Source organism: Globicephala melas, chromosome 10, assembly GCF_963455315.2.
Source record: "Globicephala melas chromosome 10, mGloMel1.2, whole genome shotgun sequence".
NCBI classification, from domain to species: Eukaryota; Metazoa; Chordata; class Mammalia; order Artiodactyla; family Delphinidae; genus Globicephala; species Globicephala melas.
Window position 1 is genome coordinate 76,414,669 of NC_083323.1, and position 17,312 is coordinate 76,431,980.

Here is a 17,312-nt window from a genome sequence, read left to right on the forward strand (position 1 = left end):
GGATCACCTGAAAAACATAAAACAGCCCCAGATCTTCTGATTTAGCAGATCCAAGGTGGGTCTTGAGAATTTGCACTTCTAACAAGTTCCTAGATGATGCTGGTGCTGCTAGCCTGGGGACAGTACTCTGAGAACCACTGGTCTAGATCCTGGAAACCTGAAAAAAATTAAAGGGAGACATATTGAGAGACAGGTCATACCCAACTATGAGGTTCTTTTTTTTTTTTTTTTTTTTTTTTTGCGGTACGCGGGCCTCTCACTGTTGTGGCCTCTCCCGTTGCAGAGTACAGGCTCCGGACGCACAGGCTCAGCGGCCATGGCCCACGGGCCTAGCCGCTCCGCGGCATGTGGGATCTTCCCGGACCGGGGCCCGAACCCGTGTCCCCTGCATCGGCAGGCGGACTCTCAGCCACTGTGCCACCAGGGAAGCCCCTGAGGTTCTTTTTGACAGAATTAGTCATCTCACATAGTTACAGGTGGGTGAGGGTCAGCCACTCACCTGCACCCTTCCTACCAGGTTACAGTGAAAGCAAGTCTCTGGCACACAGACATTCATTTGCAAACAGATACAAAATTCAGAAGCCCTGCTTTGTAAGTTCAATCTGCTCTCTGTTCCTTTAAGTGCTCAGAGCAAACCTAGCCTAACAAATTCATGCAGTTAATCAGGATAAGAATCAGGCTCACTGACCCCAAATCCTCTGAGCCAGCGGCTGGATGCAGGATGTTTAGGGATCAAGATTTGGATGCCATCCTTAGGGCTAGAGGCTTCCAGAGCTCTGAATTCTTATACCCTGTTCATGCAAGCATGGGAGCATTCCTAAAATATTTCAGCCAATCCACATTTCTTGAATATCACTAATTACACCAATAAAAACCCATTTCGAAAACTCACTTTGATAATTTGTAAATCCTCTGGGCTTTCAGAAGTAAAGAGAACTCAAGCTTTGTAGTGGCCACTCCTAGATTATGGCCTTCCTATTAAAATGCCAGAGGGACTTCCCTGGCGGTCCAGTGGTTAAGAATCCGAGCTCCCAATGCAGGGGGCACAGGTTCAATCCCTGGCCAAGGAACTAAGATCTCACATGCTGCGTGGCCAAATAAATAAAGAAGTAAATAAAATGTCAGATAACCCCTTTGGTGCACCCCTGGAATACCCTACAGGACATCTACTCTGCTCATGCTAATGTGTTTGAACGACAATTACTTTGTAAGAGTCACAAGACACAGTAAAATTTCAAAAGTGAAAAACGATTTTTAATAAAGTTGAGAAAAGGCATAATATTCACAGATTTACTAGAAAGTGGGTTACACTCTGATTTATTTATTATTTTAGCCATGTGGTTTGTGGGATCCTAGTTCCCTCACCAGGGATCGAACCTGGGCTCTCCCAGTGAAAGGGCAGAGTCCTAACCCCTGGACCACCAGGGAATCGCCAAGGTGTATTCCGATTTAGCTTAGCATGTTGTTGATGGTCTAAGAATGACCTGGAGAAGAGGAGCTCATATTGCAATAGTGTCTGCTTCTGCTCTTCCTCCTTCCTTTCTCAGCCTCCCTGTTTCTCCCTTATGAGACACCTTCTTTTAATAACTTGTGATGTAATGTGTTTGTCTGTGTGCTATTTGTGGTGCTTTATCCTGAGCCAGACAGAGTGGAGGGCCAGTTAAGCAGAGCCCCAGAGTGCAAATCTGTAAGTGGGGAGGGTTACCATATATTTATACTATCTTCCAAACAGTACAATTTTAAGGTTAAGAGGTGCCAAAAATAATCTATGATTATTTCTGAGACTTTTGAAAAATTTGTTTATTGACCAACAAATTGGTTTTATTATTTTGGTGGATCTATACAATAATTTAATTCCAAACCATTTTCAAAGTAGTATTCTTTCTAAGAAAATAAAAAACAAGGTCTATCTGAATACATTAAAGCAAAAATTAAAACCTTTATGTTGATTACACAAATATTAAAAGATAACATGAGCAAAATAATTACTTTAGGTACATTATTCATATACCTTATTCAGTTTCTTTTATTTTTCAGCTTTATTGAGGTATAATAGACAAATTGTTTATATTTAAAGTGTACAACATGATGATTTGATATACATATATACTTTGTGAAATGACCACCACAATCAGATTAATTAACACATCCATCACCTCACATAGCTATCTGTGTGTGTGTGTGTGTGTGTGTGTGTGTGTGTGTGTACGTGGTGAAAATGCTGAGGTCTACTCTCAGCAAATTTCAAGCACACAACAAAGTAATATTTACTATAGTCACCATGCTGTACATTAGTTCACCAGAGCTTATGCTTCTTATAACTGAATCCTTTGACCAGCATCTCCCATCTCCTTCCCCACCTCCACCTTCCGCCTCAACCCTCTGGCCGTGGTAACCACCATTTTGTTCTGTTTCTATGAATCAACCTTTATTTTTTTTAAAATTGATTGCACACATAAGTGGGATCATGCAGTTTTTGTCTTTCTCTGTCTAATTTCACTTAGCATGATGTCCTCTAGATTCATCCACATTTTTGCAAATGGCAGAGTTTCCTTCTTTTTCATAGCTGAATAACATTCCAGTGTGTGTGTGTGTGTGTGTGTGTGTGTGTGTGTGTGTGATCACATCTTCTTTATCCATTCATCTGTTGACAAACAGAGGTTGTCTCTATATCTTGGCTACTGCGAATAATGCTGCAATGAACATGGGAGTGCAGCTATCTCTTTGAGATAATGACTTTGTTTCCTTCAGGTACAGGCATACCTCAGAGACTAAATCTAATATTGCAATAAAGCGAGTCACATGAATTTTCTTGGTTTCCCAGTGCATATAAAAGTTATCTTTACACTATATTGTATTCTATTAAGTGTGCAATATCATATGTCTAAAAAATGTACATACCTTAATTTAAAAATACTTTATTGCTAAAAATGCCAACCATCATCTGAGCCTTCAGGAAGTCATAACCTTTTGGCAAGTGGAGGGTCTTGCCCGGATGTGATGTTCATGGCTGCTGACTGATCAGGGTGGTGGCTGCTGAAAGTTGGGATGGCTGTGAAAATTTCTTAAAATAAGACAACAATGAAGTTTGCCACATTGATTGACTCTTCCTTTCATGAAGTTTCTCTGTAGCATGCAGTGCTGTTGGATAACGTTTTACTCACAGTAGAAACACTTTCAAAATTGGAAAAAATCCTCTCAACCTTGCCACTGCTTTATCAATTGAGTGTATGTAATATTCTAAATCCTTTGTTGTTTCAATAATCTTCACAGCATCTTCACCAGGAGAGATTCTATCTCAAGAACCCACTTTCTTTGCTCATCCGTAAGAAGCAACTACTCATCCATTTGAGTTTTGTCATGAGATTGCAGCAATTCAGTCACATCTTCAGGCTCCACTTCGAATTCTAGAATCTAGAATGGTGAATCCTTTCCAGAAGGTTTTCAATTTACTTACTCAGATCCATTAGAGGATCACCGTCTATGGTAGCTATAGCCTTACAAAATGTGTTTCTTAAATAATAAGATTTGAAAGTTGAAATTACTCGTTGATCCATGGGTTGCAGAATGGATGTTGTGTTAGCAGGCATGAAAACAACGTTAATCTGGCTGTACATCTCCATCAGAGCTCTTGGGGGACAAGGTCCATTCTACATGTCAGGAAGAACATTTGTGATTCATGCAAAGAGGTCAAAATATCAACATTAATAGGAGCTTGGAAAAAATTGCTTCCAACCCTCATGGATGACTTTGAGCGGTTTAATACATCAGTGGAGGAAGTAACTGCAGATGTCGTGCAAATAGCAAAAGAATTAAAATTAGAGGTATTTTTAAATTAAGGTGTGTACATTGTTTTTTAAGACATAATGCAGTTGCACACTTAATAACTACAATATAGTGTAAATATAACTTTTATATGTACTGGGAAACCAAAAAATTCATGTGATTTGCTTTATTGCAATATCAGCTTTATTTCAGTGGTCTGGAATGCAATATCTCTGAGGTATGCCCATACTATTTATCCAATTGAAAGGAGGCATTCCATTAAAAAGCTATTCTTAGAAGTCAAGATATTTTAAATTAAAATTATAGAATTTCAAAATTAAGTATTTCGTCTCTCATTGTTTAAATCTTTCAGCTCTTCCTTGCTTTTGTAGAGATAAATTGCAATATCTTATTATTTGTAAGTTTTGTATTCAATAATTACAATTTGCTACAAGCTTTGGAAACTGAAAGTTTGGGGGCACTGCATTTCTGAAATATTTTGATTAAAGGTTTTTATCTCATTTTAGACACAAGGCATTTGAACAGGACTCCCTAACCAAAAGGTTCAATGCCATTATAAGCCACTTGGGTTTACTTAAAAAAGAGTTCTTCCTAGGGGCAAGGCAGGAATAAAGACACAGACCTACTAGAGAATGGACTTGAGGATATGAGGAGGGGGAAGGGTAAGCTGGGACAAAGTGAGAGGGTGGCATGGACATATATACACTACCAAATGTAAAATAGATAGCTAGTGGGAAGCAGCTGCATAGCACAGGGAGATCAGCTCCGTGCTTTGTGACCACCTAGAGGGGTGGGATAGGGAGGGTGGGAGGGAGGGAGATGCAAGAGGGAAGAGATATGGGGACATATTTATAACATTCACTTTGTTATAAAGCAGAAAGTAACACACCATTGCAAAGCAATTATACTCCAATAAAGATGTTTAAAAAAAAAAGAATTCTTGTGAGACTCAGACATTTAAATTTTTAAATTAATAATAGTTCTTATTTGAATCCAAATTAGCTTCACCAATATTTTGTATTTTAATTAATCTGTGTATATAAATTTTTTTTTTTTTTTTTTTTTTCCGGTACGCAGACCTCTCACTGTTGTGGCCTCTCCCGTTGCGGAGCACAGGCTCCGGACGCGCAGGCTCAGTGGCCATGGCTCACGGGCCCAGCCGCTCCGTGGCATGTGGGATCTTCCCGGACCGGGGCACGAACCCGTGTCCCCCGCATCGGCAGGCAGACTCTCAACCACTGCGCCACCAGGGGAAGCCCTGTGTATATAAAATTTTTAATAAATTTTTACAGTATGGTTTCTATTGCCATTGGTAGATTATTATAGATTTTAAAAAACAATTATGTGTGCATCTCAATCAATTCCAAGAACATTTCTGATCCATGGGTTTCTTTTTTCTTTTAATTAATTAATTAATTTTTGGCTTTGTTGGGTCTTCGTTGCTGCGCGCAGGCTTTCTTTAGTTGTGGCGAGCGGGGGCTACTCTTTGTTGCAGCACGCGGGCTTCTCATTGCAGTGACTTCTCTTGTTGTGGAGCACAGGCTGTAGGTGTGCAGACTTCGGCAGTTATGGCACGCAGGCTCAGTAGTTGTGGTGCACGGGCTTAGTTTCTCCAGGGCATGTGGGATCTTCCCGGACCAGGGCTCAAACCCATGTCCCCTGCATTGGCAGGTGGATTCTTAACCACTGAGCCACCAGGGAAGCCCCATGGGTCTCAATTTAACAAGAACATTGTTTTATCATAAAGCTGTACTGCCTCAAAATTTACATTACTTTTATCAGTGAAAAACCAAATGATTTTACTTCAGTGGTGAACTTTTTAACTAACATTACAGTAGTATTCACAACAAAGTTAGATGTTTCACCTTTGACAGAATGAGCTTCTAAAAACTTGACTTGGTTCCATGAATTATATAGAAAAAATTCAAACTAATATTGGAATTATATTGATGACACCAATATAAAATGGACATTATTGAATTGGCTGCAAAGTTCTCTTTCCACTAAGACAGCCAATACAGATATCACTTTACTTTTCACATGGGCACAAGAAAACCTAGACTTGAAAGTGAGCAAAATTAATTTAGAAGACCTGTCATTTGGTCTAAATGAGAAGTCATGCTTCACAGACAGAGAATACACCTCTAAGTCTGCATGTGTCATCTTGAGGCACACTTGTCTTTAAAGACATGTTAACTAACGTTGGAAGTAGATGCTGAGTTTTCTTCAGCAAATTTGGGTCTTCTACTTTTCCTGTCATCAGTGATGTTACTATAACCATTACTGGCCATGGTAAATATTAATAAATATTTTGTACAATTTATACATTCATCATTAACTTTCTTAAAAACCAAAATGGACTTAGTTTTTCATCCTGTAAGAATGTTTTAAGAGCTTATTCTTCCTGAAGGAGATTTTGGAGGAAAATTAACATACAGTATAATAAATAAATGGCTGTAGATTTACACTATATATAGTATAATGCACATATATTTATACAATATGTAATAAAACCACTGAAGCAAGAGTGACCAGACTACTCCGTATACAGTGTGGCAGGACTGCTCAGCCTGTTTCCTTCACTTACTTCATAGACAATTCACCTATAATTAGGTGGCCTGGAGGCTCTGTGCGGTTCTTCGATGGAAGCATGGGCCATGGCACAACTGACAGATGTTATCAAGTGGGCAGCAGCAACAGCATCCAATCCTTCTGCCACCGTCACTGGACCTGACTGAGTTGACTGTCCCAGCCACCAGTGTCGGAGCACTCTGCCTCTGCCTGCAGTCCTTGAGGAGGGAGGTGTTGGTTAAGTGATATCTAGCAAGCCTTGGGAAAAGGTAGATTGTCTTTCCCATTGAAAATGAGAGCCCTGTTCATGGCACATGTGCCTCACAAACTACTAAATGAGGCCATGGCAGAAGCTAGAAGTGCAAAGTGCAGGTCTACCAAACCCATCCCAGCTTATTTTAATACGTCTATTAATAACAGCATTTTGTTTAAATATGTTTTTTAAAATGGGACAAGCTGAGTTGTGGCTGTCCAAAGCAAACCTCCAGGGACCTGGTAATGTATGGGAATATGGAGGAAATTTATTTCTCAGATCTCTTAAGGATATCCTGTTGTGGTTAGAGATCAGTGTGGTTGTCATTGAGCGGCTTGAGTTGGCAAGGTGATGAGATCTCCCAAGGTCATACTCAGTGACCCTAACTTGTCTCTGAGGAGCGAAGATTTGGTAACTATAAGCCATCTGGCTGTGTGACTTTAGACTCTCCAATGCACTTCTTCTAAATAAATGCTGAACATATATTTAAACAATATTGATTTGATGGTAGACCAAACAACCAGAGTGGTGTGTTTCTGCCTCCATCTCTGGTATTAATTGTGAGTGATTCTCAAAATGTTAACCTCTGCATTTGGCATCTATAACAGTTTCCTCCTATAACACCCCAGTCATGAAAAGGAAGGTTGTTGATTTTCAGAAGTATTCTTTGTGTGTGTGTGTCGGGGGGGGGGAGGAACTTATATGTTTATTATATTGGGTTGTCCCATCCATAAAAATACCATTTGTTTAGGTTTTTTTTCTCATGTTTTGTTTTGTTTTTACCAATAGTAGTTTCATTACTTATGCCTAATAAAACTTAACAGTTTTAGTTATATTTTACTCTCAGCTTACTTCTTTTTTTCCCCAGTTTTACCGAGGTATGATTGACAAATAAAATTGTATATATTAAAGGTGTACAATGTGATGTTTTGATATACATATACATTGTGAAATGATCACCATTGTCAAAGTAAATAACATATCCATTACCTCACATAATTATCATTTCTTTTGGGATGTGATGAGAACACTTGAAATCTACTCTTAGCAGATTTCAAGTATAAAATACAATACTATTAACTACAGTCACCAAGCTATACATTAGGTCTCCAGAATTTATTCATCCTATAATTGAAGGCTTGTACCCTTTGACCAGCATTTCCCCTTTTCCCCGACCCTCCAGCCTCTGGTAACCACCTTTGTACTCTCTGTTACTATGAGTTCAACATTATCCTTAGATTCCACATGTAAGTGAGATCATAAATATTTGTCTTTCTTCGTCTGGTTTATTTTACTTACCATAATGTCCTCTAGTTGTCATAAATGGCATGATTTCCTTCTTTTTTATGGTTGAATAATATTCCAGCGTATATTCTTTATCCATTCATCTCCTTTATCCATCCATCTATTGATGGACACTTAGGTTGTTTCCATATCTTGGCTACTGTGAATATGCTGTAATAAACATGGGAGTGCAGATATCTCTTCTAGATACTGATTTCATTTCCTTTGGCTACATGCCCAGAAGAAGGATTGCTGGATGGTATTGTAGTTCTATTTTTATGATATGTATTTATATGACATGCAGTTCACATACTGTTTTCTGCAGTTGGCTGCACCAATTTACATTCCCACCCATAGTGCACATGGGTTCCATTTTCTCCACATCCTTGCCAGTACTTGTTATCTTCTTTTTGATAATAGCTGTCCTAGGACTTCCCTGGTGGCGCAGTGGTTGAGAATCCACCTGCCAATGCAGGGGACATGGGTTCAATCCCTAGTCTGGGAAGATCCCACGTGCCATGGAACAACCAAGCCTGTGCACCACAACTACTGAGTCTGCACTCTAGAGCTGCGAGCCACAACTACTAAACCCACGCACCACAACTACTGAGCCCACATGCTGCAACTACTGAAGCCCATGTGCTCTAGGGCCTGTGTACTGCAAATACTGAGCCCACATGCTGCAACTACTGAGGCCCATGTGCCTAGAGCCCATGCTCCACAACAAGAGAAGCCACCGCAATGAGAAGCCCATGTACCACAACCAAGAGTAGCCCTCACTTGCCGCAACTAGAGAAAGCCCACACGCAGCAACAAAGACCCGACGCAGCCAAAAAAATTAAATAAATAATTGCTGTCCTAACAGGTGTGAAGTGATATCTCGTGGTTTTGATTAGCATTTCCTGCTGATTAGTAACGTTGAGGAGTTTTTCAAGTACTTGCTGGTCATTTGTATGTCTTTTTTAGAAAAACATCTATTTAGGTCTTCTGCCAATTTTTCAATTGGTTTATTTGGTTTTTTGCTATTAAGATGTATGTGCTCCTTTATATTTTGGAAATTACCCCCTTATCACATGTCCATTCTACCCAAAGTGATCTACAGATTTGATGTAATTCCTATCAAAATTCCAATGACATTTTTCACAGAAATAGGAAAAATAATCCTAAAATTCATATGGAACCACAAAAGACTCTGAATAGCCAAAGCAATCTTGAGCAAGAAGAATAAAGCTGGTGACATCACACTTCCTGACTTCAAACAACATTACAAAGCTTTAGTAGTCAAATAGTGTGGTACTGGCATAAAAATAGACACATAGAACTGTAACAGAACAGAGAGCCCAGAAATAAACCCACACACATATACACAGTCAATGAACTTTCAGCAAGGTGCCAATAATACACTATGGGGAAAGGATAGTACCTTCAATAAGTGGTGTTGGAAAAACTGGATATCCACATGCAAAAGAATTGGATTCTTACCTCATACCATACACAAAAATCAATTCAAAATGGATTAAAGACTTCAATGTAAGACCTGAAATGGTAAAACTCCTAGAAGAAAACATTGGGTAAGAGCTCCTTGACATTGGTCTTGGCAATGATGTTTTTGGATTTGACACCAAAATCACTGGCAAGAAAAGCAAAAATAAACAAGTGGGACTACATCAAACTGAAAAGCTTTTGCACAGCAAAGGAAAGAATCAACAAAATGAAAAGGCAACCTCAAGAATGGGAGAAAAGATTCACAGACTAAAAGTATTCTTTTTAAATGAAAAATAACCTTGAAAGGGGGGAGATGACAATGACAGATCTGATGAGCTTGAATATGCTTTCAAATGAGATAGATTAAAAACTAAATAAAACATGTATTTTGAGGCTTAACATAACTGTTTAGCCAGTAAAATTAATTAGACAACAACCAATCCTCTCCCCTACCTCTGGTTTTATAGAATATAGCAAAAATAAGGTTTGGAGTAACAATTTAATTCAACTTCATTTACAAACATTTACTGAGCATTTTCTAAGTGAAGAGCAATAGAAAGCAGTAAACTAATGTGCCATACCCTAAAGGAGTTTCCATTTCCTAAGAGGATACAGACACTAACTGAAAAACTATGGCTATAATACGGTTTGAGAGGTTATGCTAACACAGCAAGAGTAAAGTGTAATAGGATCTCAGAATTGGAGCTCAATGAATTCTCCCTGAAAGGGTTAGGAAATTCTGCACAGATGAGGTGATATTTGAGCTGGGCTTTGGAGTAGAATGAGTAGGATTTGTTCTGTCAGCTGGAGAAGCAGTAAAAGGATTTTCTAGATAGAGGAGACATACAACATGAACAAAGACAGACAGTTCCTACATGCCAGAGGCTGATATGTTTATTTGGAGAAAGTGGAGAAGTTTAACATGGCTGGCACAAACTAAATATAAGGTAGGAGCATGGGGGTGAGAGTAAAAATAGTTTGGTCTGTGAAAATAAAGACTAACTGAATGAGAACAGGCAAAGCTATTCAGAGCTTGCTATAGCAAGGGAGTCAGTCACCATCACTTGTGTTTGGCAGAGATGCAAAGGCAGGCAGAGGAGTGGGAAAGATTTATAGTGGAAAAAAGAGAAGGCTTTAGGTATGCTCTGATATCTGGGCTTTGGTTGATAACTGCCAGCTTCTCTAATTTTTGCCCTGGATTCCAACTAGGGACTAACTGGAGAAAGACAATTATGTTCCCCTAACCAATCACATAGGATGTTCTGTTTCTAGTGAGCTGGCCACCAGCTTCTCCATACCAGCAACCTCTGATCATGACATACCTGGAGGCTTCCCTTTTCCACTATAAAGGTTTCCCTCTCCTCTGCCTGCCTTAAGTCTTTATTAAAATACAAGTGATCGTGGCTGACTCCCTTGCTATAGCAAGCTCTGAATAAATAGCCTTTGCTTGTTCTCATTTGGGTGGTCTTTGTTTATTTCCACACAGTCAAGTCTAAGCTACCATCTGGACCACCTCAAGTTTCCTCTTCAACTCTTGCCTTCTCCAATAATATAAGTTGATATCAACTATCTAAATCTTCCAAAACATACAAAATATTATAGTGTTTATGATGAAAAGCTTTGCATTGTGTTTGTAGCTGGCACTGTTGGTGCCCTTATCCATGCTCCTGACTCTATAGTGTATGCTTGGCTGATTTCCAATGGTCCGAGGGTTTTATCTGGTGGCCTGTATTTAAATATTCCCCCAGCAGTCCATGACCAATTACTGAAGGCAATTGCTGTATAAATACCTCAGCTCCCTCACCGCTCTGGTGGGATGACTGGGAGGCATGCTTTCTACACCAACTCCCAGAGTTCCCCAGCAGGATTAAGCTACAGTTGCTCACAGTGGTAGCTAACTTGATAACTCACCCTTTCTTTAACTGCCTTCCTTTCCATCTTTGTCTCACTTCTCTATTCCTCTAACCAGTGTTTCCTAAGATCACATTCCAAATAAATTACTTGCTTTCAAATCCTTTCTTTAGGGTCTGCTTCAGTGGGAACCCAAGTAAATATAGTGTTAGAATTAGAAATAACCCAAATCACCTTTATTCTAATAACTAACAACTGCAGAAAGAAGAGAGTACCCCCCAAATGGGTTTTCACGGCTATATATGTCTTAGAAAAATAAAGAAAAGAGAAGGGGGGTGGGAATTGGTAATGCCATTAATAATTTACAGTATAACAGGCATCTGGTTTATTAACAGACAATTTTCTAATAAGAAATAAGTTTTATTACTCTATGCCCTGGGAGGGTGGGAGGGAGGGAGATGCAAGAGGGAAGAGATATGGGAACATATGTATATGTATAACTGATTCACTTTGTTATAAAGCAGAAACTAACACACTACTGTAAAGCAATTATACTCCAATAAAGATGTAAAACAAAAAATTATTGAGGATTCCAATGAACTTTTATTTACATAGTTTATCAATATTTACTATATTACAAATTAAAACTAAACTTGGAGATTTATTAATCTATTTTAAATAGCAATAATAATCATGAAAAATACATTGAAAAAATAATAAACTCCCCCCAAAAAACCAATTTTCTCTGAGAATAGAGGCATTGTTTTACATTTTTGCAAATCTCTTTGATGTTTAGCCAACCAGAAGACAGCTGGATTCTCATATCTGCTATAGATTTAATCTGTTATGATACCAGATGCCATGTAGCCTCTGGAACACTTCATTCCACATTCATAAGAGAAAGACAGTGAAAAAAGCAAATAATGGCATAGCATTATTTTGAAAATAGTTTTGACTTTATGGAACCCCTGGAAGGATTGGGGGATCCCTAGGGTCTCTGAGCTACACTGGAAGAACTGCTGCATTAAAGGATACACAGATCAGGGTAGCAGGGAGCACACATTCTATTCAACATAGTTACACTGTAGGAGATAGAAGTTGAGGCACCCAGTCTCTCTGGTCTTGGCCTTTGGCATCTTTCTAACCTGGGGAGCCACATCATTACATCCTTATATGAAAGTAACACCCTCTTGCTAACTGACAAGTCTCCAACACCTGTTGCTCATATTCTTCCTATTGCTATTTATTGCTGCTGCACATCACTCTGTGCCCAAGGATAAGGACTTTCCAGTTTCTGAAACACAGAGGCTTGGGGGGAGGGGAAATGTGCCAGCCACTGGCAGGAATCTGACTTAGGCCCAGCTTTCAGAGCATGACTAATCTTCACATGACTTGACCACATTTCTTTGGTTGGATCATGCAGGGAGAGTCAAGCTTCTTTCTCAGCTCAGAGCAAGATTTGGGCACAGCATATACGCAGAGCACAGTCATATTAGATCCAGTGAGAGTTCCTCTTTGCAAGGCACTTCATCTATTGTTCTCTTTTTTTGTAAACTTTTTATTTTTTAATTGAAATATAGTTGACTTACAATGTTGTGTTAATTTCTACTGTACAGCAAAGTGATTCAGTTATACATATATATATATATATATATATATACACACACACACTCTTTTTTTAAAAAAATTATTTATTTATTTTTGGCTGCGCTGGGTCTTCGTTGCTGTGCGCGGGCTTTCTCTAGTTGCGGCGAGCGGGGGATGACCGCTCCAATTTCCAGGTGAACTTAGGGTGTGTGACAAATTGTCCTCTCTTGAGGACAAGTTATCATTTATCTTGAGAACATGTATGTGATGGGTTGCATCTACCTGGCTATATAAAAGTGTGAGATTTCTTTCTGTCTTTACAATCTCTTAGGACACTGCCTGTGATACACATCACATTTTAGTTTAATGTTCACTCAATTGAAAAAAAAAAAAGAACTGTTTTCTTTTTCTACTACCTTCATGGAGAAGTTTACTGGGCTGGGGGAAGATTTTGTTTCTAATTATACTTCCCCAACGAGTGTTTGTTATATTATTCTTTGTACTTTTGGTTTTTTGGTTTTGGTTTTTTTTTTCAAATCAGGAAGATAAAAGATATATGAATGGACAGCTATTCAAAAATGTTGTCTAGGTACTTCCCCGCTGGCGCAGTGGATAAGACTCCGTGCTCCCAATGCAGAGGGCCCAGGTTCGATCCCTGGTCAGGGAACTAGATCCCACATTCATGCCACAACTAAGAGTTTGCATGCCACAACTAAGAAGCCCGTGAGTCACAACTGACCTGGTGCAACCAAATAAATAAATAAATAAAGTTAAAAAATTTTGTCTACTTTCCTATACTGCTCTTTCCCTAAAGCAAACTTTATTTTGTTTAGCAACTAAGCCATTTTTCCCCATGCTGCTACTTTATGAAAGTTTTTGCATTTAAATGTCTGAAAAACTGTACTGAGACTTTAGTATTAAACACATATTTTAAGATTAAGAGCCTTTAGAAGAAGAGTTTTTTCCCCCTCTCAAACATGTTTTCTAGTATCTGTCAACTGAAAAAAAAATGCACACCCTAAAAGTTGAGAATTATGTTTTAATTGGGGTATTACTGAGGACTTAAGACTTAGATAGCTCTGAGAGACCGTTCCAAAGAGGTAAGAGAGGAACCAGGATACATAGGAAATTTTGCAAAAAAAATCCCAGGTAGTCAAATATCAAAAGATAACTGCTAGGACAATTAAACTTCAAAGCTTTTGCACAGCAAAGGAAACCATAAACAAGACAAAAAGACAATCCTCAGAATGTGAGAAAATATTTGCAAATGAAACAACAGACAAAGGATTAATCTCCAAAATAGATAAACAGTTCATGGAGCTCAATATCAAAAAAACAAACAATGCAATTAAAAAATGTGTGGAAGACCTAAATAGACATTTCACCAAAGACATACAGATGGCCAAGAGGCACATGAAAAGATGCTCAACATCACTAATTATTAGAGAAATGCAAATCAAAACTACAATGAGGTATCACCTCACGCTCATCCGAATAGCCATTATCAAAAAAAATCTAGACACAATAAATGCTGGAAAAGGTGTGGTGAAAAGGGAACCCTCCTGTACTGTTGGTGGGAATGTAAATTGATACAACCACTATGGAAAACAGTATGGAGGTTCCTTAAAAAACTAAAAATAGAACTACCATATGACCCAGCAATCCCACTATTGGGCATATACCCTGAGAAAACCATAATTCAAAAAGAGACATGTACCACAATGTTCACTGCAGTACTATTTACAATAGCCAGGACATGGAACCAACCTAAATGTCCATCGACAGATGAATGGTTAAAGAAGATGTGGCGCATATATACAAATGGAATATTACTCAGCCATAAAAAGAAACGAAATTGAGTTATTTGTTGTGAGGTGGATGGACCTAGAGTCTGTCATACAGAGTGAAGTAAGTCAGAGAAAAACAAATACCATATGCTAATGTATATATATAGAATCTAAATAAATAAATGGTACTGATGAACCTAGTTGGAGGGCAGGAATAAATATGTAGACATAGAGAATGGACTTGAGGACACGGGGTGGGAGGGGGAAGCTGGAGCAAAGTGAGAGTAGCATCAACATATATATACTACCGAATGTAAAATAGTTGGCTGGTGGGAAGCAGCAGCATAGCACAGGGAGATCGGCTTGGTGCTTTGTGATGACGTAGAGGTGTGGGATAGGGAGGGTGGGAGGGAGGCTCAAGAGGGAGGGGATATGGGGACATGTGTATGCTTATGGCTGATTCGCTTTGTTGTGCAACAGAAACTAACACAGTATTGTGAAGCAATTATACTCCAATAAAGATCTATTAAAAAAATTAGGAGATTGAGCTTACACACTACTATGTGTAGCAGAAATAGACAACAAGGTCCTACTGTATAGAACAGGGAACTATATCCAATATCTTGTAATAACCTATAATGGAAAAAAATCTGAAAAAGAATATATATATAAATGAATCACTTTGCTGTACACCTGAAACTAACACAACATTGTAAATCAACTATAATTCAATTAAAAAAAAGATAACTGCTAATTAAAGAAAAACCAGGTATCTCAAGTTAAATAATTGAGCACTTTTCTGTGTATGGGAAGATGCAAGAGTCTGTGCTTAATGAAATTATTCCTTTGATATGCACCTTATCTAGGGCCAGTATCCTGCTTTTCTCCATCCTGAATCCCCTAAGGGTGCACCGTAAGGGGGCATCTGCAATGGCCACAATATCCTTTGTTTACTGATATAGCAAGTGACATTCTTTGTCCACATATCCATTGCAATTTCTTCTTTGATCCAAGGTTTATTTGTTTTATTTACTTATTTTTTATTGAACTATATAGTTGACTTACAATATGATGTTACTTTTAGTTGTACAACATAGTAATTCAATATTTTTTATAAATTACTCTCCATACAAAGTTATTATAAAATATAGTCTATGTTCTCTGTGCTGTACATTATATCCTTGTAACTTATGTACTTTACAACTACTACTTTGTATCTCTTGATCCCCTTCACCTATTTTGCCCCTCCCCCACCCCTCTCCCCTCTGATAAACACTAGTTTGTTTTCTGTATCTGTGAGTCTGTTTCTGGAATAGGAGTTTTAAATCTAAAACAGTACAATGGAACTCATAGAGAATTTCTTTTTTTTTTTTAATTTATTTATTTTATTTATTTTTGGCTGCGTTGGGTCTTTGTTGCTGTGGGCCAGCATTCTCTAATTGTGGCGAGTGGGGGCTATTCTTAGTTGTGGTGCACGGGCTTCTCATTGCAGTGGCTTCTCTTGTTGCGGAGCATGGGCTCTAGGCGCGTAGGCTTCAGTAATTGTTGCACGTGGGCTCAGTAGTTGTGGCACACGGGTTTAGTTGCTCCAGAGCATGTGGGATCTTCCAGACCAGGGCTCGAACCCACGTCCCCTGTACTGGCAGGCAGATTCTTAACCCCTGCGCCACCAGGGAAGTCCCGAGGATTTCTTATTTTCCTGTAAAATATGTTTTAAAAATATAACATGATTTTTTTCTAGCTTTATCGAGATATAATTGACATAAAAATTGTATACATCTAAGTTGTACAAAGTCATGTTTTGACGTATCTATATATTATGAAATTATTATAACAATCAAACTAATTAACATATCCATCACCTCAGATTGCCACTGTGTGTGTGTGTGTTGAAAGTGGTGTGATTTAAATTTTAAAAACCAATGCCTGTCTCTGCTGCCAAATTGTAACTTCTCTAAGATCAGTGTCATTGTCTTATTTATTGCTGTACCTCCTACTCCTAACACAGTGATGGGTACATAGAGGATGTCCAATAATTTTTTAGTTGAATAAGTGAGAAGTTAAATATGTAAACATAACAAAACCAGAACATCAGCTATGCCTTGAAAGATAAAGACTTAGCTAGATGATGCTACAATCCACACTTGTAGTTCTTTTTGAGTACAGGCGCTTTATGTCTCCGCAGCTTGTGTTTAGGTATGTGTATGTGGGATTCATCCTTTATCTCTGTCCCTTCTGTTTGATTCTTCATTTCTCATTCTTTCTTGATCTGTCAGTGCCCTTTTTCAATGCTTCTTTTCTTCCACTCTTACTGCTTTCTCTTTGGAGTATATTTTTCTTTGACTTACTTGTTGGGTAGAATTATATACTCCTTATTCCTAACTTAAAAACATGTGAGTTAGGGCTTCCCTGGTGGCGCAGTGGTTGAGAGTCCACCTGCCGATGCAGGGGACACGAGTTCATGCCCCGGTCCGGGAAGATCCCACATGCCGCGGAGTGGCTGGGCCAGTGAGCCATGGCCGCTGGGCCTGCACATCTGGAGCCTCTGCTCCGCAACGGGAGAGGCCACAGCCGTGAGATGCCCGCGTACCGCAAAAAAAAAAAAACCCAAAACAAAACAAAAAACAAGTGAGTTAAATAGTATAATAAATTAAATTGTGTAATAATTTGTATAACTATTTGTATCAATGGTCATTGATAAAAGGACC